At 46.3% G+C, this 27,338-nt stretch overlaps 1 protein-coding gene across 2 annotated transcripts in view; it reads left to right on the top strand.

Moving 5' to 3' along the window:
* The first annotated feature begins 234 nt into the window (after positions 1-234).
* LOC144784272 (uncharacterized) overlaps positions 235-27,338 on the top strand; it is a 491,196-nt gene continuing 464,092 nt past the window's right edge. Inside the window, exon 1 of one of the 2 annotated variants that reach the window (XM_078662942.1) lies at positions 235-576. The gene's annotated coding sequence lies outside the window, so the exon portion shown is untranslated. The remainder of the gene's footprint in view (positions 577-27,338) is intronic. The other variant, XM_078662941.1, reaches the window with a different exon arrangement.

Raw genomic sequence — 27,338 nt, 5'->3', positions numbered from 1 at the left:
ACAAATAAATAAATCAAATCCATGTTGAAAGACGAGACCTATATAAAAGGCAAGCGGTTTCGATATTAATTAGTAGTGCTTAAAGCTCTGGGTATCTAAGCGCTAGCGGTTCGTTTTCTGCAAGGGCGCTGGTTAATTGTTGCCACTTGCAGAATGCAGAAGCATCCGGACTGTTTTCAAAGAGACCAGTTTAATCCATAAACTTTTTAATACAACACTCACAGTGTTCCTTCTGCCTCTCTTATGCCTGCGACACGTGATTCCCCCACCCCCTCCAAATCCAGAGCAGGAAGCTCACCCAGGGGGCTCCCGCTGCCCGGGACCAGCCCCATCTGCTCTCAATCTCAACAACATCTCGCTCAGCTAGCAGGGGGAGGAGACGGCGAGCCTCGAGCTCTGCGCTTTCTTTCTGCTCCTGCAGCCCTCGGCACCATGAAATACCAAGACACGCGGACAAAGAGGGATTAAAGCCCCGGGGAGGAGGCGGCGTCCGTCGACCAAGCCTGATCACCGGCACTCTGCTCCCGGCGACCGTTGGCGGAGCTCGCGCTGGCACAGACGACAGGCGCGCGAGCCGTAAGTCTAGAACTTTTATTCATTTCCCGGCAGCCCCCAGCTCCCTTCAGGGAGGCAGGGGAGAGGGCTCGGTGAATCATTTACATAATTGGTTCATCCTAGCAAGCGCGAGCATCTCTCCCCTTTATAGAGACCCTTTGTATTTCGGCAACACCTAGGATACATTTATGGGAAGGGAGGTCGTGGGTACAGTTTTACTACTTCCAGAAGAAGGACCCGTGAGTTTGATTTCCAATCAAGAAACGTCCTACTTTTTCAGGGAGCTACTTGTTGCGTTTATTTAAAAAAAATGTTTATTCCTCAACGCACAGCTCCTTCTCGGCGCTCATTGTCCATTGAGATTTAATCTAATCTCATTTGTTCGTATTCAGGGAGATTTGGGTGCCTACATTCTCTACCAAGGCGATGTGGCGCCTTAATTTACTAATTATACAAATATGTGATGGATTGGGTCTAAATCGAGGACTCCTAGTTGTAACGCACGCCCCTCCGATTTGTGATCTACGTCCACAGTGGGATTAGAATAATATCTCAAATTGGGATTTTGTACGCGGGTCTGGCCCCCGTACATTTGCATTAAGATCCCCCCCCCCCCAACGTGTATGTTAATTCTCCATACCTCAATAGAACGTTATCCAAGATGGACAACGTGAGTTAGAATGATGGAGCCCCCCCCCTGAAACAAATGGCAATTAACAGATTTTTTTAACAGGGAGGGGGAGGGGGGGGGCAAGAAGAAGCCTCCGATAATGACAAGCTCCAGCTCTCGGAACCAGGGCTGCCCCCTCCTCCTCCTACACTGGACAGATGGATGGTGGCTCTTCTGACGGCGTTCTCCGATCTCTATTCAGAGTTTGCTGTGTTGTTTTTTTCTTTTCATTTTTCATGTTTTGAATGGTGTTCTCGCTGCCCGGGGTTAATGAGTAAGCAATTGGCTCAGGCCTCGGTGAGAGCTGACGGCAGGATTTTATATTCCGTCCCTCCTCCCTTGGAGAATGTTCAAACATGTTTACAGCAGCAGAGCTGGAAAGGGAGCTCGGAAGAGAACCGTGCAATTTCCCCTCAAATCCCTGCCCCTGCTGGTGCGGTGGAGTTTCCGTAGGGAAGATGCCCAGTGCCAGTCTTGGCATTCGGTGCCCTGCTAAGGAAGGCTCACAGACCCCGCTAGGGCCGTGTGCTGTGCGCTGAAGGAGTTTGTGCTTGTAGCTGTTGAGACACCTTTCCGGAAAGGGTCTTATTCAATGATGAGGTGGTAGGAAGGAGACCAGGCTATTCGCTTTAGTAGTAAAGGAACTGAAAGGCAAGGACCTGGTCGCGTGACAGACTGGCAGCTCTATGTGTTTAAACCAGGCCTGGCCAGCAGCACCGCCCTTTGCTGTCACTTTACCTCACCGCCCTCTATATGCACCTGAGCCCAGGACTAGGACCCTGCTGCCGGTTTTCGGGGAACCTTCACTCAGTAATCCACTTCCCCTCTGGCCTGCAGTAAGTAGCCCTCATTTCAGCACAGAGTCCCACGTACTCTGGTATTCCAAGTCTTAATTCCAGATATGTCACACACTAAGGTTTACAGTACCAGGCACTCGCTTGCTAATCATTCCGCTAGCGCGCACCCATACTGACTTGCAGCAACATTACTGTTCAAGAACAGTGTGTCCTGGTCAGGCCAATTCCCAGGGCCTCTGTGGTGCAGTCCTCGAGGCAAATAGTCCCTGGAAACATAAAAAAACAGGTACCACTGCACGCTCAGTGAATTTCCAAGGACGTCCTATTTTGGCTTTGATATATATTTTTTGCAGTATTTATTATTTACAGTTTCCAGATCTACATAAATCTACACTTAACCAGTGCAAAGAATATTAGAGAGAAGGAAGGAGGAGAAACGGAAAAAAAGGAAGACAAAATTCCTAACTGCTATTGAACTGAGGTAAAAATCCTCTACAATAGGGTCTCACATGTGTTTATACAATATTACAGTCATTCTTTTTTTTTTTTTTTTTTTTTTTTTTTGAAAACCTTTATTGTACAGAAAGAGCTCACAAATACGGGCCTACAACCCACCGGGCTGGCCACCACAGAGCCGAGTGTCAGGAGCAATGCACAGAGTATCACAGTATACAAAGGCAAAGAAACAGGAGAAATAACAAGCATCTCAGAGCAAGCACAGGAGATAAGAATTAGAAAGGTAGTTTTCGTATTTTTTAAAGGACGGGTTAGGGAGTACAGGAGTATGGCGGGCCGAGAGACAAACCAAAGGGGTGGGGCCGCGGCGGGCAGCAATACAATGATCGTAAAAAACACAGGAGAAACAAATACGAAATAGGCATACCAATAAGCACCGGTCAAAACAAGAGACATGAGGAAAGGCCACCGCACACATCGTCCAATGCCCGCCCACCGCAGCTACCACCTGTCCCACCGAACAGCACAGAAAAGGACCCAAATACAAGAACAATACGAAACGGACCCCCAATAAAAGAAAAGAACCCCGCATAAGGGGGGGGGGGGAAAGGAAGGGGGAAGAAGGAAAGGAAGGGACTCTTATCCAAACACCCGCCCCCGGGCGACGAAACAGGAAAACAATAACCCGGTACAAAATAGACATTAAAAATACAGAAAACACACCCAGCAAATCAGAATCATCGTGATACCGGAAAAATACCCCAGAAAGACACCAGGGGGACAGACGACGAGACAGAGCCCCGAGAGAAGGGATACACAAGGGCCATAGAACCAAAAAGGGAGAAGAAAGGAGGAAAAAGATCCCCCAAAAACAGCAACAGACCCCCCCACCCACCCCACAAGCCCACCCTACACCCCTGCAGAAGGCTACGGCCAACCCCCCAGCAGCGTGCCTGTCGCCCTAAATAGAACCCGAAATATAGGAGAAAGAAACAAGGTAGAAACAAAGGCTAAAAAGAAGGGCCAGGGAAAGGAAGGAACATTACACACGGGAGAGGGCAAAAAACAGTATTATCTGCAACCATCCCACCACCTGTGAAAAGGGGAGAGAGGCAGAGCCCACGGGAAGTCAAACGATATCAGGATAAGTTTCAGGAGTCCCACGAAGTTACGCAACATCACAACAGCACATGTCGGTCATAGATCAAAAAACAAGACTACCGCATATAATAAGTCATTTCAGCCCTGTCGCTTTTGTCCAAGGTTGTAATCATCCAAACAAACAAAGTCCAAACGACGAGGGACACAGGGTTCAGGAGTAAATCCAGCGGCAGTCCTGAGGAGAAACGTGAAAGAAAGTACGGAGGACACAAAAAAGTTACGGTACAACCTTCGCACCGCAGGCACAGTTCTATGGACAAGTCCAACGAGGCAAGCCCAGCTGGGTCGGCACAGGCGACCCGGCCGGGGAGCCGACGCGATGAGAAACAGAAAGGATCATCGAGGCCTGGACAGGATGCAAACGGACCGCAGACCAGCGGCCGAGGCAACAAAGCAGGACGACGAAGGGCGTCGGAGAGTCTCCAATCCAAGGATGCGGTCTCCGCCGGAGGCACAGAGACCAGGAGCACACCAGCCGTACCCTGCAACAAGGAAGCAAAATCCAACGATGGGGGCCCGCATAAATCGAAAAGTGGGTCCGCCTCCACAGGGGAAACAGGCGCAGCCACGGAAGTCCGCCAGGAGTATAGTGCATCCAGGACAACATGAAGTGCAGGAAACCCTTCACAAGATCCGACATCCGGGCCGTGTGGCGGGCCCCCAGTGCTCGCCCAGGCCCGGCAGAGACTCCCAGGGTCGGCCGCCATCTTAGGAGCCCAGCAAGCCCTCGGTCGTCGGGGGCCCCGGCCGGAGCAACACCAAAGCAAAAGGAGGTCAGCCGAACTGCGGCGGGGCGCCCCAAGGCAGGAAGGAGACCCACCAGAAGAAGGATGTTCGGCGGCCCCCTCGTGCCGCCGGCCCCGTTCTCCGAGCCCGGGCGGAAAATCCAAAATGGCCGGGCCGGGGAACAAAGGGGGGACCAAGCCGGACAAATGAGGAGGCTCTCCCGCAGGAGGCAGCGTCCGCACCCCGAGGCCCAGGTCAGTCGGGTTCGCCAACGGGCACAGCCGGCCTATTCGCACATCAGCCTCCGCAACCAGATCCACAGCGCCAGCAAGGGCCGACCATCGCGCTCCGTCACGTCCCGTCGCTGCAAGGAGGTCCAGGCCAGTCCGCCCCGAAGGCTCCGAGCGGGACCACCGCACAGGATCGACAGCAGCCAGGATCACCGGAGCAACGGGTAAGTGTCCGCAAAGTGCCCGCAGTACCGAAACACCGCAAGGAGGGCTTCCCGGGGCAGGAGAAATACAGGATAACCGAAGAAAACAGGTGGTTGAACGGAGCCGAGCTAAAACGCGGCCATCTCGGTCGCGAGTTAGGCTCCTCCCCCATTACAGTCATTCTTTATACAATATTACAGTCATTCTTTATAAGACTACAAGAATGTCAGAAGCATAAGTGTGAGACCAACAAAGATAGGGGGGAAGACTGTTAAATATGTTGTGTAGTGGGGGGGAGGGGGATGACAAAAAAATCCTTAAAATACTTTCCACAAGTTTGTGGAACTACACTATCTACCTCTTGACACTATAGTGGCAAATGCTATTATGGTACCTCAAGCGTCTGAAGAGGGAAGGCCCCTACAGATATGTCACGTTGCAGGACCTTACTACGTCAGAGCAAAAGTCCTAAAAAAAAAGTGGGCAGACTAACCAGGTTAGGCAGTATGCAAGTGAAATCATGACGCTTGCCATCACAGCGTACAATGTCACAATGCATGACATTGCATTTGACTTCACTGGAAGTGACATCACAGAAAGTGACATCAGATATTAAGACCGCACACATATGATTATCAGTTATATCATGAGTACATTTAAGTGCATTATGAGTTTTATAAAATGAGATGTGGCGCCTGGGTTGTGTCAAAAAAGTGGCGCAGATGTCCTGGCTGGGGCGTCTCAACGCAGTTAAAATGTCGATCCTCCCCCGAATTCTCTATGTATTCCAATGTCTACCCACCCCTATACCGCTTCACTGTATCCGGGCCCTCCAGCGGGAGATTACGTCCTTTATCTGGGGTGGGAAACGCCCTCGGTTCTCGCAAAAGGTCCTCATGGAACCGAGAGACCGAGGAGGCCTGGCCTGTCCCAATTTGGTGCACTACTACTGGGCGGCACATCTCCGATTCGTGGTGGAATGGGGCGCACGCGAAAGCGATAAACACTGGTTCCACATGGACCGAGCGGTCACTGGATGTACAATATGGGACCTGCCTTGGCTTCCGCGAGCTGCACGCTCGAGAAGTGCGTACCTTGCAATACCCACGAAAACGGTACTTGACATCTGGGATAACATAGCCGTGCCTAGAGGTCTGACCACGTTCCCGTCCCCCCACACCCCGATAGCGGGGAATCCGCAGTTCCCCCCGGCCCACCGGACTCGGGCGTTTGATAAATGGATTCAAGGGGACTGTAGAGTAGCTGGAGACCTCTTTTCTGAGGGCATGCCCAAATCCTGGATGGATTGCAGGGAGGAATTTCGGGTGCCGCCGCAAGCTGCCTTACAACACGTCCAGCTACGCCACTGGACTACCGGGGACGAAATGTACCAAGCGGCTACCCGAGCATACACGCCCTTTGAGAAATTGGCGCGCTCCCTCGGGGGATTGAAGAGGCTAATCTCCCAGATATATTACATTCTGCAGCACCCTATATTGGCGCCAGAACACCCCTATCAGAGGCAATGGCAATTAGCGACGGGCGTAGACATTGCCCCCTCTCAATGGAGCAGACTGTGGCGGGATATACCCAAGGTATACCGCAGCATTCCACAGAGGGAAAACGCCTACAAACTACTTACGCAATGGTACTACACCCCCCTCCGCCTTAGTCAGATGTTTCCCACCGCCTCCCCGAAGTGCTGGAGGTGTGAATCTGCGACTGGTGACTTCGTGCATATATGGTGGACGTGTCCGGCCCTTACTGTTTTCTGGAAGGAGGTGCTTAGCCATATCAAGGGGGTGTTGGGGTTCCCGCTGCCCGAGGAAGTGAGCGTGATCCTACTTGGCATACGTCCTGCTACGCTCACGGCGCTCACTCGTGGAGATTGGACCCTCACACTCCAAATGCTAGGTGCCGCTAAGCAACTCATTGCCCTGTACTGGAAGCGAGCGGAGGCACCTCCCATAGCCGCCTGGTTTGTGCGCCTTTGGCAGGTCCTAGCGATGGAGCTACTTACGGCGCGTCTACAGGAGCGAGATGTGCGCTTCAAGGCGGTTTGGGAGCCCTTGGTGCGTCGTCTCTGTTCTGTGGAATATGCGCGACACATGCCCACTAGACTCCGCGCTCTGCACCTATTCGAGGACGTACTTGTCCCTAGAGACCCGACCAGATTGCATCCCTGATCACCTTACACACCGCGGCTGCGACCACACACACGCACGCCCCCCTGCAATCTACCCCCCGCCATGCTGCCAATACCCGCTATTCCATTGAACCTCCCCCTCCTTCCCCCCCCCCCGCTTTGTCTGTCCGTAAGCCTCTTTGACCTTCCTACTCTCTTTCTTCCTACTTGCCACCCTGGCGCCTATCTTCTCTTGAGATGGTTGTGCCCCCGTTGGGCTGTTAGAGATAGCTGGGCTACCTGCCCTCCACGCATCCTACCTGCCAAAGCGAATACACTCATGAGTATGGCAAGACTTTGACCACGGCACCCCTAAGCCATGCGGCCGGCCCTCCTGGGAGGGTTGTAGGCGAGGCGCTGTGTTAAAGCTTTTCCCCGATTGCACTGACACAGAACTCGACGAGATACATCCTGCGCGGCCGGCCTCGGCTAGAGGTTGTAGGCTTAACGCTGTGTTAAAAAAATAAAACAGATTTGAACCAAAAAAAAAGTGGCGCAATCCAGACGCAAAATCTGGACCTCAACTAATACATTTATTTTCTTAATTTCTTCCACAAAGAAATTAACAACAATAGAAGCATGGCAGTAGATCTGTTATGCTTAATTGGTTGCAAAGTCTACATTTTAAATTATTTGATTGGGTCAAGGCATCTGCAATAAAGGTGTCCACTAGATCTCAGGGAATGGTAATGGTGAGATAACTCTGGAGTTTAACGCATTTGTTGGAGAGATCTGTGTTTTATAACGTCCCTGATTAGAATTAAAGTGGTATAAGGCTAATGTGCCTATTCAAAGTACATCAGGTAATATGCAGATGACAGATTTTTATTTTATGTAGTTAGTAAAGTGGGTTACTGCTTTTAACACAGAGTTCTTTTTGTTACCTGCAGTTCGTAAATTGTAATCCTTGTAATATAGCATAGTGAGCTATGAAGAACATGTGACTCCTACACCTTGTAACCAAGTCTCATGTAACTCATCGTGTACATTGATTTACACATGTACATGATTTATTGTCCATGTATAATATGTATGTTACATAAAGAACTCTGACACCCTGCATTTGGTTGTGTAGCGCTATAAAGAAATAAAATGGTGCTGCTAAAATTATTTGTGTAAATACTGGGGCAGGCCAACACATCTGACATTCTTAAAGTGCATGCATTTCTTATGTACAGGGACTGAACAAAGGCAAACGCTGCCTCTCCTAAGTACCTGTGAATAGACAACAAGCGGTGTGCCTTTGTTTCCCCTCCCTGGCATTTACATTTAAGTGAGAGGTACCGTCCGCGTCCAGTCAGGCTATTCAAACAAAAGGAGGCTTGATGGCCCCATAACTTCTGCCCAGCTAGGGTTGAAAAAAAGCTTTCTCGCTGCCTGCATGTAGCTGCTGGGAATCGAAAGCAGACAACGTGCAGGCGCTGTGAACGTGTCCCAGTGTTTGAAAATTACACCAGGACAAGTTCAGCATATTTTTGTGGGGCTCACCTTCTTTGCAGGGGGGATGGCGTCCACCCTGTGAAAAGAGTGGATGGATGCCTTGTACCTGCGTGTACCCCTGACTTGTGCCCTGTACTACGGTGTAATAGTAACCTTTACTAGTTGATATCTCTTCGGTCAGAAGGGTGACTAAGACCCAAAGAAATAAATGATGGCAGTATCATCGGTGTGTGCTGTAATCTGACCCTCAGAAACAGAGCCTGATCGAAGGTAGCCCCAAGGAATCCACAATCTCCAAGATCCTTGAAAGGGGGACAGAGGACCAAGAGTGCAGAGAATCATCCTTATATCTTCCAGCCACGATAAACTTTTTCTCAGATAGTCACCTGTTGCCTCCCTTTTAGCTCCATCATCTTTAAATTAATGGGTGCTCTAACCATTACCCAGTCCGAGCTCAGGAAAGGCTCAATAGATCATATCAAACATTTCAAATTATCGCTCAGTTTCAACGTAACTGTCAAGTAACCATTTGTCATAAATGCACAAAGAAGTGGCAAGCTATCTGAGTTTGTACTATCAGGTCTGTAATATCCGATACATCATATAAAATAGCAAGGTATGGGGAGAAGGGTATGGTGATCGGCTATAGGCCTGCAACTGATGCCAAACATAATTTCAATAGGGGGTCAAGTCCAGGTAGGCCAACCTCACATGGTATAGGTAGGTTGCACTCCACCATTGAGCACCTCCAACATTGATCATGGCTTAAAAATATAGTTCTCTTCAATTTGTGGGGCATCCAATACCAGCCATTTAGGATCGTATAATACAGGATTTGTAGCTTCTATTTTGTAATCATCCTATCGTTGTCATGTAATAAGCATGCCTCTTTCTCTGGTGAATATTGTTTCCCCAAAAGAGTCTGCCTGGTTAGTCTAGAAGAGCTCAAGATCGGTCCAGTGATATAACAGGAACTCCATAAAGGCCAGAGACCACGCCTCTACATTAACCCAGCGTTCGTAAATATTGTACAGTAGGTGATTCCGGCAGCCCCATTGGTGGCACCTCTAGCCTAGACCGAAGGCAGTGTCTTAACCACTTGGCTGCTAAGGCTTTTCCCCTCCTGTGCTGACATTTATTGAATCCCATTATACATGTCGAGTTCACCTTGTCATGAGCACAGCTCCAGTGTGCCTCATGACGAGCTCACCTTGTCATGAGCATGCAAGAGGTTAATTGGCATTATATTTCCAGTGTTCTGTCTGTGTTAAGTTTTATAATGCCTTTGGGTCATGGAATGATTTAATCTGCCCACCTCTGTATAGTTGATCTACATATTTTATGCTCCTAGAGCACCAATGTGGCCAGGACATGGACCTGCCACCAATTTGGATGGTAGTGTTATGCCGCAGTGGTGCTTTCTTATGACGTAAGCAGTGGACACCAATCAACTTGTGGGCCATCATCCATGCCCCTAGAGTGGTCTTGATAATCAAGTTACCTACACTGTTCTCTACTCTGGTAGTATTATAAACTGTTACCAATTTGGGCATTTTAGAACGCGTCCCGTTGTCACCCTTGCCGATGCTTCCTCTGAGTCTTGCATGCAATAAATAAGTTGTGGCAAGTGAAAGAATAAGCCATATGTCAGTATGTGTCAAAGCCCTCCCACAGCTGTATGTGCCCAAAGTTTGGTTGCTTTCAGCCTCCTTCTGCCACCGCTCCATATGCAGGCTATGATATCAGAACATATGTGAGTGGGACCATGTTTCAGCCCCCATTCAACAGTATTGGTGTCCGTCCAAATTCCATAATTAAGTAATGTTTATAGATAATAGGGGCGTATAGTGACCCAATGGTTACGGTCTTGTCTGTTATTTTCAATTGGGCAAAAACCCACTGACTCTCTTAGTCTACTCATTTTTTTAAGGACTCTCTGTGGGAGCTGCTTACTGACAAAATTCGCTACACCAACTATTTTAGACAATTCCTGTTAGGAGATATATTCCTTTCTGCGTCTTCCATTGTACCACTGCTGACAACCGTCCTGCCCAATCACTCTTAATCTTTCAATAACATTGGTGCGATAACTGGGTCTCTTGTATAATTGCAATATGTTACTTTAGTGTTCAAATATTATAATACTTTCTTATAGTAATTAAAATGTGACATTTACAGATTTAATTGTCAATTCTGCAGGTACTGTACCACTCGCATACAGAGAAGTGTATATATAAGACCGCAAATGGATCTAGAAAGTCTGAGTCTCCATATGTATTAGGAATGGGTAGATTCTCGCTTTTCGATCAATGAGATGGGGATAAATGTTCTAACGTCTGGTGTATTATGTGCAGCCTTCGAGGTGTATACATACAGACAGGCCTTGCGGCCTTCTTAGTGGTGCTTGAAATCTAGAGTGGACTCTGACTATTCCAAAAGAAGGCTCATACCATTGGTACTAATATTCAAACATGAAAACATAAGGGTGGTTGCTATTGTAAGCGTGGTAAGAGGGCGCTAAGCATCTGCTGAGTGGTCATTAAAGGTTACATCAATTTTCATCTAACGCAAAAAATTGTTAAGTGTTGAAGTCTACAACTCAATTAATTTGTCTCTACATGCTCATTGATCATCTGGCGTGGGTTTTAGAGGTGAACAGACTTATGGGGGTCAGGTTATTCTCATTCACTTTGCGTTGACCTGGCTGAACTGTTCTGTGTCATGGATTTTCTCTGACAGTTTCAAGAAAATCTCTCTCCCTGCCTTCGTAGGAGAATATTATAAGACATTAGTGTCAATTGTAGTGTTGCCCAGAGCAGGCCTAGAAAAATCTAATCTCTATGGCGAGCTATTTATAGGACCTAATCGTCTGTCCTGGTGAGTGAACCTAAACTGGAAAGTGACAGGTGTTCGGTTCATTCAGAAAATGAATGAGCAATAAAGATGCCTTTAAATCTTGTTTTTATCTTGACACAATTGCTGTTTGTTCAAGGACAGAGGTCAAATGTCAGTTTGTCTTTTCACTAATTGATGCATGTCAGACCTGACATCCTTAGGGTGATCTTCCCCCAACTTTTTTCCTGCCTCCCTCCCTTTTTCTGTACTCATTTTTGCTGGCTTTAGGACTCCGCGCACTTTACCACTGCTAAGCAGCGATAAAGTACACGTGTTCTCTACCCTAAACACAGTAACATTGGCTCATACCCAATTGGCATATTTAATTTACTTATACGTTCCTAGTAAAGTGCACTTTATGTACCCAGGGCCTATAAATTAAATGCTACTAGTGGGCCTGGAGCACTGATTTTGCCACCCACACAAGTAGCCCCTTAACCATGTCTCAGGCTGCCATTGCAGGGCCTGTGTGTGCAGTTTACTGCCACTACGACTTGGCATTTAAAACTACCTGCCAAGCCTTAAACCCTGATTTTGTTATATATGTCACCCCTAGGGTATGTCCTTGGTAACCCAAAGGGCTGGGTGCTATGTAAGTAAAAGGTAGGACATGTACCTTACGTTTTACCTGTCCTAGTAGTGAAAAACAGCCAAATTCGTTTTTCACTGCTGTGAGGCCTACTCCTCTCATAGGCTAGCATTGGGAATGCCTTAAAACACATTTAAGCTGTAATATCTGATCAGAAAGGAGTAGCTTTTTCATGTTACATATCTCTGGAATGGTAATGATAAATCCTCTTTACGGTGAAGTCGGATTTAACATTACTATTTTAGAAATGCCACTTTTAGAAAGTGGACATTTCTCTGCTCTGTGTGCCTTACTGCCAGTCTTTAATACATGTCTGGACTACATGACAGTTCCCTTTGTGCATTCCTTCAAGACGGCCGCAGAGGAAGGGCTGGGTGTGATTTAGCACCTATCTTCATTCAACTGCATTCCGATGGGTCTTCCGGGGCAGATGGGAGGAAACGGCTCACCCTAACACTTCAAAGGGTAGTGGCCTGACCTCCACAGAGCGGACTGATAAACCCCCAATGGTAGTCTGGAGTGAGGACTGGGTTGAAAGGGATACTAGTGCTCTTAAAAACCACTCTTTGAAGCTTCCTGCTTATCAAAAAAGACACATTTGGGTATCAAGCAGTTTGTCTAACTGTGTCAAGCCGCTCTTGGAAAGCTGAAATATCAGTCCACGTGGTTTTTCATTTCCTTGGTTAGTTCTGTTATCTTGCTGTCCATGTTAGCAAGGATAGTACCAGACATCTCCTTAGGAATAGCATAGTGGTACTTTGAACCTAGCGGTTTTGGGGCAGTTTTTGGACTAGCAATAGCCTCCAAGAACAAGAGGTGATGTTAATTGGATTCTGATAAGGGTGTGTATTGCGATGCATCAGAGTCAAATGCATCCACATTAGTTAGATTAGTGCCCCAGTGGACCCCTACATATCCAGTATTTTCTGTTCCTCCCTGGATCAGAAATGGTTGGGTGTGTGGGGCTCTAGGAGGCAAAACAAAAACCCAGACTGGTATCTCCCTGTATCATGTTCTAGGCCCCTACTAATTTATATGAGTAGGTATCATTATGGTGATAACAATAGAAATGTGTTCTTTTATGGCGCCAAGGGCACCTGTTCGTGCTGTGTGGGGTTTCGTGTGATTTTTGATACTCACACACCCCTGAGGGGGGCAGTGTTCTGTTCCGGTATACTGAAGGGGTCCTAATGTGTTGCCCTAGTCTCTTTGTGCAGCAGATCGATGAGGTTTCCAATACCATAGTACCACAGAGTCGTACAATTCATGCCTGTGCTCCTCGGAGTTGTTTTCTAACAGCATTATATATGTTTTGACTTTGGCTGCCTGGCTAAACCTTCTCAGCCCACACGGGCAGGCAGGGTGGCACTGCGTGAACAGAAGCCAGCTTACATGGCTGAATTCATTCAGGCCAGTGTTCTAGTTTAGAGTGCTGCATGAGGATTGGATCTTTCCATCGAAGTTCACTCACTTTTCCCATTGTGAAACATGCGCAAAGCATGGCTTCATCAGCCCTTGTTTGGATGGGCCACATTTATTTACAAGTTGCATAAACGTGATATTCCTTCTAAAAATTATCGAAAGGGTCCAACCATGTTTGGAGCCTCATTGCCAGTTGGTGGTGGTCTTCCTATGTCGTGAGGCCATTAGAAGGAGATAGAGGTATGATCAGTTCTTCAAAAACACTAGGAATGACATTTTTGCCCAATCAGACAAAGGAAACTTTCTTGCTTCCAGTGCTAGAAATCATTGAGACAGTTTTTTTCTTCTTCAGACTGTCTCATTCAGTCTAGCTTTGCTGACTCACACGGTTTTTGATCTCTGTTCGTATTCTAGTACTGTGGTCCTATATCTCTGTGCCAATGAACTCTAATCTTGACTTTTATCCTATTATGCTATTGCATGGGTACTCGCAAAAATTTCCCCTGGGGCCGAAATGTTTGGTCTTTGGTGTGAATGAAGGCCGCACTGATGCCAGCAGGGTGGTGGTGGTCGGGGCTGTAATGTGGGTGTAGGGGAAGCAAAGCATATCCATCAAGTGGCTGAACTGAAATGCACAATGTGGAACCAGAAAACCAGGGATGAATACCGGCTTCCCCACTTGTCATCACTGTGATGCTGGGTAATTGTTTTATTTCAATTTCCCTCCTTTTTTGTCATTATAACATATTCATGCCTTTAGGATGCATGCTGTACAAAACTTTCCCCTGTATTTGGATTTAATCATTAATGGCATTGTTGTGAGGGTGAGGGACGGAGTAAACATGTTTTGTAAATGAATGTTTGAAAGCTATCACTTAAAAAAATACTTATGAATACGCTGCTCTAATCTGATTTACCAAGGCGAAACGGTTCTGCAGGTTAATGAAACACACTTTTTGAATTTTGACAAGACTAACATATTTTTACATGTTTGCGGCCTTTAAAAAGGAAGGTGTTCCTAAAGTTAAATGGTCCAGTACAGCCTAATTACTTCCTTTCTTAAACTGCAATGAACCTTCAAATAAATGCTTGCTGTTTATCATTTTTTTAATGCTAGTGCTGGGTTGAGCATACAGCAGTACAAAAGGGGGTGGCGATGGACGGAGCATCTGAACCAATCAAACACTCACACCCAGTCAACAGATCTGGGTTTAATCCATCACCGTTCTTTAGCCCACTCTGCCACCCCAGTTCAGACATGGCCATATGCAAATCAGTCTGACACGGTGCCTCATGGGAACAGTCCAGCCCGAACTGCCAAGCCATGCCTTCACTGGACCGGAACCAAGCTTCCTAGGACTGGTTTCTGGCATTTCAGCCGTCTTCAGCCAGGCTTGCTTGAATCCAGTGGCAAAGTGAGCAAGGGACTCGCGTCTGAGCATACCCTGCCAATTTATGGCGAACAAAGCGGTACAAAAGGGGTGGGGGGATTATACAGCAGCCCAGTAATGCTGTTGCCTGAGGGGGTGCGCATGTAAAGGTCAGAAGGGCCGCATGCAGTCCCCGGGCAGTACTTTGAGTATTCCTGTGCTATTGCATTACCAGGGGATAACACATCTCTGCTCATGTGCATCTAACCTGAATGTAGCCAATTGCTGTTATTTCAACTCTGGGGCCAAAGGCACCTCTGTCAATGCATCTGAAGGGTGGGGGGGGGTGTTTAATAACGCCCCCCTCACACACACACACTCTTGTTTTCTCTTCCACAGTTGCTTACTACAAAACAACCTGTTATGAATGGAGGGTGAAATGGAGATGCTACATGTTCTTTTTCTCTCTAGTCACATCCTCTGGCTTTTAACTGCGTAGATCCTAAGATGCTGTCTCATTGTAATTCCAGGGAGTGGGTATGCAATTTTATTCTGAGTGGGAGGTCAATGTGACATTAACAGAAGAGTCAGCCAGGCCCAGAAGCCTGTCCAGGAAACCACCATGTGATGGTGAATCAGCAATGAGTCGAGCAGAAAAACAGAAGTTGCAGGGGAAGCATGGGAGAGGATTAGTTCATTCTATTGCATGAGGCAACCCTCAAAGCGAATGCCCAGCACTATGTTGCAACATGCACAGACAAAGCTAATTAGTCTCACTTGGTGTTCTTTCTACCACTTTATAAAGTTTTTGATTTAGACCTGCAATAATACCATGTCAATCAATTCAAATCTTTATTCAGCCAAAGCCATCAAAATACAGCATTAACAATAATAAGAAATACCCAACCCCAGTGAGCTCAAAGTTCTGGCCCATCACCCAGCTCCTCTTCCTTACCAAAGTAATCAAAAAAACAATCCACCGGCAACTCTTGGAATACCCCGAAAGCAACAATATTTTGGACGTATAAAATCTGGATTCCACAAGAACCACAGCACCCAAACCGCCCTGGTCGCAGGCAAAAACAACATCACAACCCTCCTTAGCCTGGTAGAAGCGGCGGCCCTTATCCTCCTCGACTTCCCAGCAGCTTTCGACACTGTGTCCCATTACACTCTGATCAAGAGGCTTCAACAAATTTGAATCTAAAAAGATGCCATCAAATGGATCGCTTCCTTACTCACCGGCATCTTTCCACCTTTCACCACGGAGCCCAAGAACATCATCTGCATTGTCCCTCAAGGTTCATCCCTCAGCCCCACACTGTTTAACACCTACATGACCCCCCTGACCAACATCATTAGAATCGTAAATAAATAAATCGTAAATCATACGTTCTTATATAGCGCCCTTCACCGTAAGGTCTCAAGGTGCTTGCTTTGGGAACCCGTCCTGGTTTTTCCCTGCGAGATAACCCCTACTAGGCATCCCCAAGGTGAAAGCCAGGCATCCCATCGCGGTGGGGCCGTTGTGGAGATTAAGCAAGCTATTGCCCAGAGTTGCAGAGTGTGAACCCATGATTTGAGTAGGCGCCGAGGCGAGAATTATCGAGTCCGTGGACATTTTTGAGCTCAAGACCCTGCCGCGTCGGGAATTGAACCCTGGTCCCGGGTCTGACCTCTGCGTCCGGGTCTGCCTCCTCTAACCGGTGAGCCACACTTCTCCAAGGACTCAACATTATCTCCTACGCAGACAGCATTGAGCCCGTCCTCTCTCTATCTAAAGATCTTTCCAATACAAAGGCAAACTGCCACCTGTGCATGACCAGCATTGCTGACTGGATGCAAGACAACTGCCTCAAGTTCAACACTGACAAAACAGAGGTACAGATCTTCGGTAACTCCTCCTCACTATGAAACGACTCCTGGTGGCGTGCTGAACTGGGACCCTCTCCCACCCCAAAGGACCACACACGGAGCCACGGCATCATCTTGGACAGCCAACTTACTATGAAGAACCAGATCAACAAAGTTTCCTGCACCTGCTTCCCTACCCTGCGCTTGCTCCGAAAGGTCTTCAGATGACTCCCTATCTCCACCAGACACACAGTCACTCAAGCCCTCATCACCAGCCGCTTGGACTATGGCAACGCACTTTACGCAGGAATTACCTCAAGCCTCCTCAAGAGATTGCAGACCATTCAGAGCTCAGCAGCCAGACTCATCCTTGACCTCCCCAGATGCACCCACATAACCCCTCACCTAAAGAAACTCTTCTTGCTCCCCTTCCACAAGAGATGCCAATTCAATATTTTGACCCATGCCTTTTAGGCCCCTGCACAATCAAGGACCAGCAAACATCAAGCACTGCCTGAGTTTCCACCAACCGTCCAGACTCCTACAATCCGCCTACCGCGAACTCGCTCACACGTCCCGCATCCACCGAAACAGCGGGGGGTTCTCTATCTCCTACCTATCTGTGAATTCTAGGAACAGCGTTCCCCCCACATCAGACCTTCACCATCTTTTCAGGAGTTCAGAAGGGGACTCAAGACCTGGCTTTTCAACTGATGCCTCTGGAGCAGCGTGGATCTCAGCGCCTGGGTACCCTTGCGGGTGATTAATAAACTCTACAAATACTGATTGAGATACAAAAAAAATGCCAGCAATGGCGTGTGCTCAGGACAATGGGAAGTAAAGTGCTCGGGTGTAGTTTATAGGACATGCATGTCACAGAATATTAAAAATCATAAATTAATTCCTTAACATTAAGAATCAAACACCAACAAAGGACGCATTTCGGCATGAGCATGAACACATTAATTAGAAAATAAAATGCTCTGGACTAATTTAAAATCCATATAGTTAGCTAATTATTGGGATTTATATCTTTTTCTAATGTTAAAAGCTTTTGTTATAAAAAATTTAGAATCGCTTAACAGATTTCCGGTGATCCTAAACACTGCAGGAAAAAGAGTCCATCCATGTGATGTCTCAAATTCGTCTTTCTGAAGATGGAGACCAGAAAAGCGAACCTCTGGTCTGAATACAAAGTGCAAAACAGTAAAGTGACTGATGCTTTGTACAAAGACATTGTTGCAACAACATAAAAGCAAGTCCTGTTGACAAATCCCTGCCACAGCAAAGGTAAATTTAAAGTGCAATGTGCAGAGCCCGTGCTGCTTTCTTAGTGTCCTGAGGTAACTATAACTCGCTGCCCCGCCATGCACAGTTTTCTCATAATTAATTTTACAGCAAATGTTTCACTAATATCATCAATGATATTCTCTACTATTTTTTGGGATACAAAGATGGGCAGCTGGCGAGATAAGGGGATTCGACATTTAGGGGATATTTATTGTGATGGGTCAATTGTCTCTTTTTCTGAGTTAGCAGCACAGTATAAAGTGCCTAAAAATGATTTCTTTAAATTTGTACAAATTCGAGACTTTTTAGGTAAGCATTACAGGCAGACAGTGGTAGCACCCAACACTCTAATAGAGGCAGTGAAAAAAAAAGCCAGGATAGGGATATCATATGGCATACTAATTGAGACTCAATTGGATGATATAGAGAGTCAGGATGCTAAGTGGAGCGAACGATTTGGGACTATCGATACATATGTGCAACAATCACCGAGATGGCCCTGATCGCCGCCACTTACGACATCCGCATGCTACTAGATCAGGGACACACCGCAGCCCTCATCCACCTGGACCTTTCCGCAGCTTTCGACACCGTTTCACATCGCACGCTAACCACCAGACTCCACACCGCCGGGATCCAGGGAAACACCCTCAAATGGATCCGCTCCTTCTTCTCCAGAAGAACTCAGAAAATCAGACTACCCCCCCCCCCCCATCTCTCCGAACCGACAGACATCATCTGCGGAGTTCCCCAGGGTTCTTCGCTGAGCCCCACCCTCTTCAACATCTACATGGCACCCCTCGCCAACATAGTCAGGAAACACGGACTTAACATCATATCCTATGCCAATGACACTCCACTCATCCTCTCCCTCACCAGGAACTCAGAAGACACCAGACTCCGTTTCCAGGAGGGATTGAAGGACGTCGCATCGTGGATGAAGGACAGCTGCTTCAAACTCAACTCTGACAAAACCGAAGTCCTCTTCTTTGGCACCCACCCCTCCGCCTGGAGCAACGCATGGTGGCCATCAGCCCTTGGTCCGTCCCCCACCCCTACGGACCACGCAAGAAACCGTGGCATAATCCTGGACTCCTCCCTCTCCACATGAATCGCCAAATCAACGCCGTCTCCTCCACCAGTTTCAATTGCCTTCCGGATCCTGCGTAAGACTTTCAAATGGATCCCCCCCAACTGCAGAAAGACGGTCACCCACGCCCTCATCGCTAGCAGGCTCGACTACGGAAACGCCCTCTACGCAGGAATCACAAATCCCTGCTATGCAGACTCTAAACCATCCAGAACGCTGCTGCAAGCCTCATCCTAGGAACACCACGCCACGAGCACATGCACCTGCGCAGACTCCACTGGCTCCCCGTCGAGAAGAGTCACTTACAAACTACTCGCACACGCCTACAAATCACTCAACAACATCGGGCCCAAGTACCTCAATGACAGATTGAGTTTCCACTCACCAGTGATGAACCTCCGCTCGGCCGACCTCGCCCTGGCAGAAGTCCCCCGCATCCGCCATAGCAGATCCGGAGGCTGCACCTTCTCCTACACCACGGCTACGGCCTGGAACTCTATCCCGTTGGAAATACGACATACACCAACCCTGCCGGCATTCAGGAGTGCACTCAAGACTTGGCTCAAGTCAAGCAAGCTTTATTCGACGATTGTCATAAAAGCATATTCCACATATAAAAAGTACTTGCATAAAATGAATAAAACTAAGTTAAAATTCCAGATCATAAAATTCATAAAATACATAAAATACAATCAATTCATTGCCAATTCAGATATGGACGATACTATTGCACAATGGTTTAGCAAAGGTGCTTGGCCTACATAATTCTGATTATTCTTTCAGCAGTTGCCCTCTAATTGTCCATGCCCAGCCTAGAAATTTCGCCACTGCTATATACACGGTCATGTTTGGGCAGGTACGAATAATCCTGATTGCAACTAGTCCACTACTAGTGCCCAATAGCCTACACATCGGGCGTAGCCACTTCCGGCGAGGTGCCGCGTACACTGGGCACTCAAACAGGAGGTGGCCAATGGTTTCAGGAATATCCAGAAAAGCTGGACAGGCAACCTTACCCCCACTAGTCCACCTATTAGAAAACGCCCTTACTGGTAAGCTTCCTACTCTTAATTGGAAGTAGAGCTTACGGTCAAGGGGCTTCGTGATGGTATCCCAAAATTCCTCAAGTTTAGGCCGCTCTTTAATTTCCAAGAACAAACCAGGGAGAGAGTGGGAGGGAGTGCTACTAAAGGCTTTTAAGGCCACACGGTTCCAATACAAGTTCTTAAGTGCCTTCTTTGGTGGGAACCAAGCATTTGATGGATCTTCCCACAATTCTCCTAGGCCTAAATCAAGAAGAACACTCCGAATATGTCCTAGCCACTTGATATTCCGGGAACCGTCACTTTTAATTACATCCATCAACCCCCTGGTGTATGTGTCCAGTTCAGGCGTAGTCCAAATCCGTCTCCAATATAAAATTGGGCGCAATGATGCAATTAGAGCTATTGGCGATAGGCCCAGATCATAAAATAGGGGGCTCAGTGGGGTGCTCTGGGGTAGTTTTATTAATTTCCTAAGAAATGAATTTTCTGAAGCTAGTATCCCCCTTAAATTCTAATTTCCCCACAATTCTACACCATACAAAGTGGAGCTAACTACCTTGCCATTATAAACCGATAGCACTGGAGTTATCGGCTTGGTCAAAGACCTGGAGTGATCTAGGCTCAAAGCTCCGGAGAGCTGGCGATGCTTCAAGGAAGCCAGCTCAATCTGCTGCCTCCAGGATAAATCCTGTTGGATGCAGACACCCAGGTAGCTAAATGCCTGTACCCTCTCCAGAGGACCATTGCTCATTCGTACAGTACCCTTATATGTGTTAGGTGCATTAAAAGACATGTACTTTGATATAAGAACATTAACCTCCAGACCACGGGCAACGCAGAAATCTTCAAAAATTAACAGAGCCTTCTGCAACCCGCTCGGGGTTTTTGATACTATAAGGCAATCGTCAGCAAACATTAAAATAGGGATTTTTGGCTCCTGCGAGGATAGGTGCATCAACATTAGAACCAATTAAAATTTTTGCAACATCACTTATGTACAGAGAAAATAATGTTGGCGCCAGGACGCAACCTTGGCGAACGCCTGTTTCTACTGGGAACTGGGATGTAACATTGCTCAAGACTTGGCTTTTCAACTGACCTGAGCTGCCCTACCCCCACCCCCCACCCCTCACCCCTCAGCGCCTTGAGACCCTCACGGGTGAGTAGTGCGTTTTACAACCCCTCATTGATTGATTGAAATGAGATGGCAGCTTAAGTCATGTTGACAGCCAATCTGCGTACCCAACACTATAAAACTTTGTTTAATTTATACTATACCCCTGTAAAAATGATGAAGTGGGGGGGGCGGGGGTGGGGGGGGGGAGGACCATGACAGAAAATGCTTTAGGTGTCAGACTGAAAAAGCTGATATTATTCATGTATTTTATGATTGTATAGTGTTAAACCAGTTCAGAGAACATATATCACAGTTTTTAACTGAGATTACAGGGGTTAATATATGTATTTCTAGAGAGGTAATGTTAATAGGAGTGGGTGAGGGCACTCAGCCTGCTCATGTATGTTATCCATTTAGGTACCTTTTATTTATGGCTGCTGCTGTCGCTCGATTATGTGTTGCCTGTGTGTGGCGTCAGCCTGAAGCTCCATCGTTTGAGATGTGGCGAGCAAAGTTTTACAATGTATTTAATTTGGAGTATAGTTTGTATAGTATGAAATCACTAAAGAAGAAAAAGTTGGGGGCACAAATTTGGGGACCCATGCTACATCACATGGAGAAGACGTTGTGAATCGTAATAACCTTTTATTTTTCCCATTTAATGTGTAATTTAATGCTTGCATCAGTGGTCTAAACAACTGATTTTGTTTGTATTACATGCTATGAACTGAACAATAAAATGTATTTAAAAAAATATATATCAATGATGTCATAGAAGATCTAATGAGAGATTAAATATGTAAGGTAATTAGTGCATGGCTATGGGACGAATTATAGTTCCCTTAGGGAATGAGTTATAGTTTCTTGCCCTAACTCTTAATGCTGAATTTCTATGGTTTTGTATGTGTGTAAATTCTGAATCTGACTATAACTTCTCTCTAACCTTTGTTTTCATTTTTTGTGTGTGAATAATTGAGGTTTTTTAATTCTATTTCCTAACTATAACCTCCCTGTAACCTTTTTTTCAGTGAATGTTTTTTTTTAATGTTAAGTAATATTTAATTACCATACGTTAATCCAACCTCCTCCATGCACGGCCCTTGGCGCGGCAGGGCGTTGACCAAGGGCCTGCAGCCAACCCCTGGCAGGTACCCAATCCCGCACCGTGCATGGCCTTTGACCAAGTGCGGCAGACTGTGCAGCCAAACCACCGCAGTCATCACCTGACCCTGCACTGCGCATGGCTACGGTAGGCCTCAGGGCCTGGGCGCAGGTACCCAGCCATGCATGACCTTTGGCTGTGTGCAACAGGAGGTTGGCTGCAGAGCCTAGCCTGTGGACAGCCCATCTGGCCAACCCCCCACAGTCGCCCTTTGACTGTGCTCAGTGGGGGGGTTGGTCAATTCCCCACATGGAGGTAACCCGGGACTGGGGCACGCTGCCCCCCTCCTCAGGCCAATTAAAGCCATGGGGTCCCATTCCCATGGCCCATCCATATAGTAAATTGGGAGGAGGGAACTCAGTCCGAGTCTCAAGGTGGCTGACAATACTTGCTTGTTGAAGTGTTGTCAGCCAATCAGATCTCACCCTGGGATTTGTGGTATTTGCGTCCCTAGATTTATATATTAATTTTTTTTTTTGTTTTTTTTTTACTAACCCCAAAACTGAGTAGATTTTCACCAGATCATAAAAATAGAACTTTCTGGACCAAGATCTAGCTTTTTGCCAAATTTAATGTAATTTGATGGCTCTGGCTGTAGTTGTGTCTACAATTCCTATAAGAAATTGCATGGGGAAAACACGTTTTGGGACCCTCACCTTTTTTTCCACTTGACAAATCACCCCGAACCTTTACAGATAGCAGCTGTAATGATTGGCGTACTAGTTTCGAAATTTTCATGAGGATTTGTCAAATGGCGCCAAAGTTATCAGCAAAACAAAAAGCACTTTGTCTATGGAAACTAGGTCCTAACTATAGCTACCTACTGACGACCGCAATAGGTAATATTTGTGTGTTTGTGTGTGTGTGTATATGTATATGTATGTGTATGTATGTATATATATATATATATATATATATATATATATATATATATATATATATACAGTTTAAAGTAGATGTGGATATTGTTGGACCCGAAGTCACCGGTCCACCTAGGGTAGCTTGGCACAAAGTGGGAAGGCCTAACTTCAGAGCAGCTTGTCGTACTTGCGCCACACTCAGCACAGCACCCCAGCGTACCTCCACCAAAAATGACACCACACCATATTTAGAAAAGGTAGAAAAGCTTTATATTTCCTTTAAGTTTGATTTCCTGTTGCGATACCAATCATAAATTCACATTTTAGACATTTCCATTGGATTTCCTGCTTTTGTAAACATATGTCATGACATAAGATTTCGTTGCACCTGCGAATCTTACTTAGTCAGAGCATTAGAAAGCGGGCTAGATGTAATAGATTAACTCAATTAATGACTCCTTCCAATATAAGAGTAAAAGAGAAAGGCTCTAGGGCAGTTGTGCTGCATTTTTTCACAACATCAAGGCATCAAGCAACAGAATCCATTAAATTAAATACAGGCATGTATCAGATCAATTTACCACAGCACAAAGATAAAAGAATCAGTGAATTCTATAAGAAATCAAGTAGGCAGTTAATTGTTCTAAGAAGATAAACATTTAGAAGCATGAAGTTCAAGCAGACAGTTGTATTATAACAAATGGCAGTGCCCTTGAAGACTCAGCAAAGTCAATTAGCTTCCACCTCCTACCGAATCAGTCCCGTCTTAAGTGCTTCCCTCCACTTCAAATTGGGCTTGGATGTTCACAGTTCCCCCTCCCCTTCGTTCTACCCTTTTCGCTACTTCCAGCAGACCCCAGTTATGAAGGCAGCAGTGGGGCACTCTCGCCACCTGAGGCCATACACAACACTCCGGCGATCTTACCGGCTTCCTTTAGGGTCCTTAGCCCAGCCAGTCTATCCAGCCGATACCTGCAACCTGGGCGATCAGGCCTTTGCGATGTCAATCTCCGCCTTGCACCACGGGCAGGCCCCCAGCGGCTGGGCCTGAACTGGGGATTTGCCGAGTCTCCCTTCCGGCCGTCCCAGCTGACTCTGCGTCCCTCCCTCTCGCTCTTCACAGAGGGAAGGATCTTTACCCGGGCTTGGCCTCCTTCGATCCCGCCCCTTTCTTCCTGATGCTCACTCTGTCAGCGTCGGAGCGGGCTTCCGCTAGGCCACAGCCACACCGTCTTTGCCTCCCTGAGGCACCACCACTTCACCTGCCAATACCGCCCCCCCCCCCCAGGATCTCCTCAGTGGGGGGCCAGCAGACGCTACCAGCCCCGGGCAAAAGGGCGGCAGCCCAGCGGTAGGAGCTTCAACTGGGCCAGCAGCAATGAGGTAAGGTCCGCGCAAAGAGCGCAGATGAAACCAGGGATAGCGGAGGTGACTTATCCTGCGCGTCTATCTGAAGTATAGGCTCAGGTGGGTTTCTGGCGGGCGGCTAAGAATCTTTGTGCACCCAGACTCCAGGCGGCAGCAAGGATGAGGAGAACTAGGGCAGAGGTCTTGAGACCCTACAGGAGGCAACAACACGCACCCCTCAACTCCCAGCTCAAATGTCCTCAGCTCACCAGAGTTAGTCCAGGGTTCCTCTATGAGGGGGCACAAGGGGGGAAGGTGGCCCTAGGGAAAATGATGATGGCAGGGCTAGGTCAACAGGCAGGGGGTAGCGTCAGCAGAGAGGGGTAGCAGGCCCAAAGACAGTCAGACCCCCCCAGTGCACCAACCTCCACACTTAGAAGCCTTAACTCCTGACTAGTCTCACTTCACACAAAATGGCCGACGCAGACCTCCTCTATTTATAGCCTGGGCCCGGAGTGATTAGGGTGGTCCAGAAGGTTCTGGAACCCCTCCTGTCCTCCTATGGCCCAAGGCTCTGAGGTGACAGTTGACAGGCCACCATTTTGTAAAGGAGCTCCTACTCTTCCTCCATTTTAAAGAAGCACCTGCGCCTCATTATTAATTGGTAAGAATGGGGCTCCCAGAGACCTAAGGTCAACACCAAGAAGAAAACATAGTGAACGCAAAAATAGAAGGCAAAAAAGGAGAAAAATAAGGAGGGACCACCCAAAGGGCTGACCGGACTAACAGATATATATTGTCAAGTTAAATAGATGTGGATTTGAGTAGTATGTTTCTACTTACCAATGTATACTTACTTTAACACTGTTTTCGTAGTCAGTATTCTGGATTGAGTAATATTGCAAGTCTAATAAAATCTAACTTTTTTTGGCATACAGCCATTTGACTTTGTCTTTAAAGTTTGAAATGTTCATATGTTGAGGATCAGCATGGTTTTGTGCAAATATATAGTGGTGTAAGGTAGTTCTTTACTATATTGTGATAGAGAGGGAGTTACCCTTTTTATCAGAAAAAAGGATTGGGTCAACAATCATGAAAAGCAAAAACTCCTTTTCCTGAACTTTACAACCAGTTTCTATTGCTTTGTCCCATAAAGAGACGTTTCACAGGTGGGAGAAGGGGTCTCGTCTGTGCGTAGGTTACCAAATTTACAAGCTTTTTAAGTGTCAGACCAGGTTCAACATAAATGTATTTCCAAACACAAATTTCTTTAAAAAAGTTTTCATTTATTAAAAAAATATTTTAAAAAACAACAATACATTGTCTCATTTACATTATACATCTTGTACTACACAAATCAATTACAAATATTATTTGACTTCGTTTAAAAACTTGGATTTCTAAACTATGCTTATCGGCATAGTTCAAATTTTTTTTACTACAACATATTTTATAAAAACAGAGAACAAACAGTCGACGCGGCGTTTCGGTGCCAAAGACAATCTTGCACCTTCTTCAGGACTTGTTCATTACAATGATATCCAGGTTTCTATTTTATTCCTGGCACACCCTTTTCAGTTTTAGGAGCAAGTAGTCTCCAGTTGTATAGGCAGAAGATTTTGTTGTTTTCTCTTCTGTATACTTTGATGTTTGATTCACTAGGTTTCATTTAAAGTTGATTAATAGGGACCATTTTCAATCCGGTCCTTACTTATGATGTCATGGGAAGTTTGGGGGACGCCTCTGGGAGCTACCACTTGCTGCTCTTTTATCGTTCTTCTCTTCATTTAATAAGTAGTGGTCTACTCATGGGTTGATTTCCTCCTTTTCTTTTGTTAAATATAAAATCAGGGACCACTATTTTGGAGTATTGTCAATCTACTGCCAATTGTTTGTGGTAGCTGATCTGCACGGCGTCCTCCCTCTTCATGCATTTTCTGTGAATCGTTATATTTAACAAAAGAAAAGGAGGAAAACAACCCATGAGTAGACCACTACTTATTAAATGAAGAGAACGATAAAAGAGCAGCAAGTGGTAGCTCCCAGAGGTGTCCCCCAAACTTCCCATGACATCATAAGTAAGGACCGGATTGAAAATGGTCCCTATTAATCAACTTTAAATGAAACCTAGTGAATCAAACATCAAAGTATACAGAAGAGAAAACAACAACATCTTCTGCCTATACAACTGGAGACTACTTGCTCCTAAAACTGAAAAGGGTGTGCCAGGAAGAAAATAGAAACCTGGATATCATTGTAATGAACAAGTCCTGAAGAAGGTGCAAGATTGTCTTTGGCACCGAAACGCCGCGTCGACTGTTTGTTTGTTCTCTGTTTTTATAAAATATGTTGTAGTAAAAAAATTTTGAACTATGCCGATAAGCATAGTTTAGAAATCCAAGTTTTTAAACTAAGTCAAATAATATTTGTAATTGATTTGTGTAGTACAAGATGTATAATGTAAATGAGACAATGTATTGTTGTTTTTTAAAATATTTTTTTTAATAAATGAAAACTTTTTTTAAAGAAATTTGTGTTTGGAAATACATTTATGTTGAACCTGGTCTGACACTTAAAAAGCTTGTAAATTTGGTAACCTACGCACAGACGAGACCCCTTCTCCCACCTGTGAAACGTCTCTTTATGGGACAAAGCAATAGAAACTGGTTGTAAAGTTCAGGAAAAGGAGTTTTTGCTTTTCATGATAGTTCTTTCCTATGGACAGTGTCTGCATGTCATTTGCCTATGCCCACATTTATTAGTACCTTAATGTTAATGGCAAAGAAACCTACCCACTTGCTGGTCTGTAAGATTAAGGGGCCATGCCAGGAACCATTTCTCTACTTACTCATGATTCAAGCGAAGTGTCCTG

This window comes from Lissotriton helveticus, chromosome 10, assembly GCF_964261635.1.
Source record: "Lissotriton helveticus chromosome 10, aLisHel1.1, whole genome shotgun sequence".
NCBI classification, from domain to species: domain Eukaryota; kingdom Metazoa; phylum Chordata; class Amphibia; order Caudata; family Salamandridae; genus Lissotriton; species Lissotriton helveticus.
This window is presented reverse-complemented; position numbering and strand designations above follow the sequence as displayed.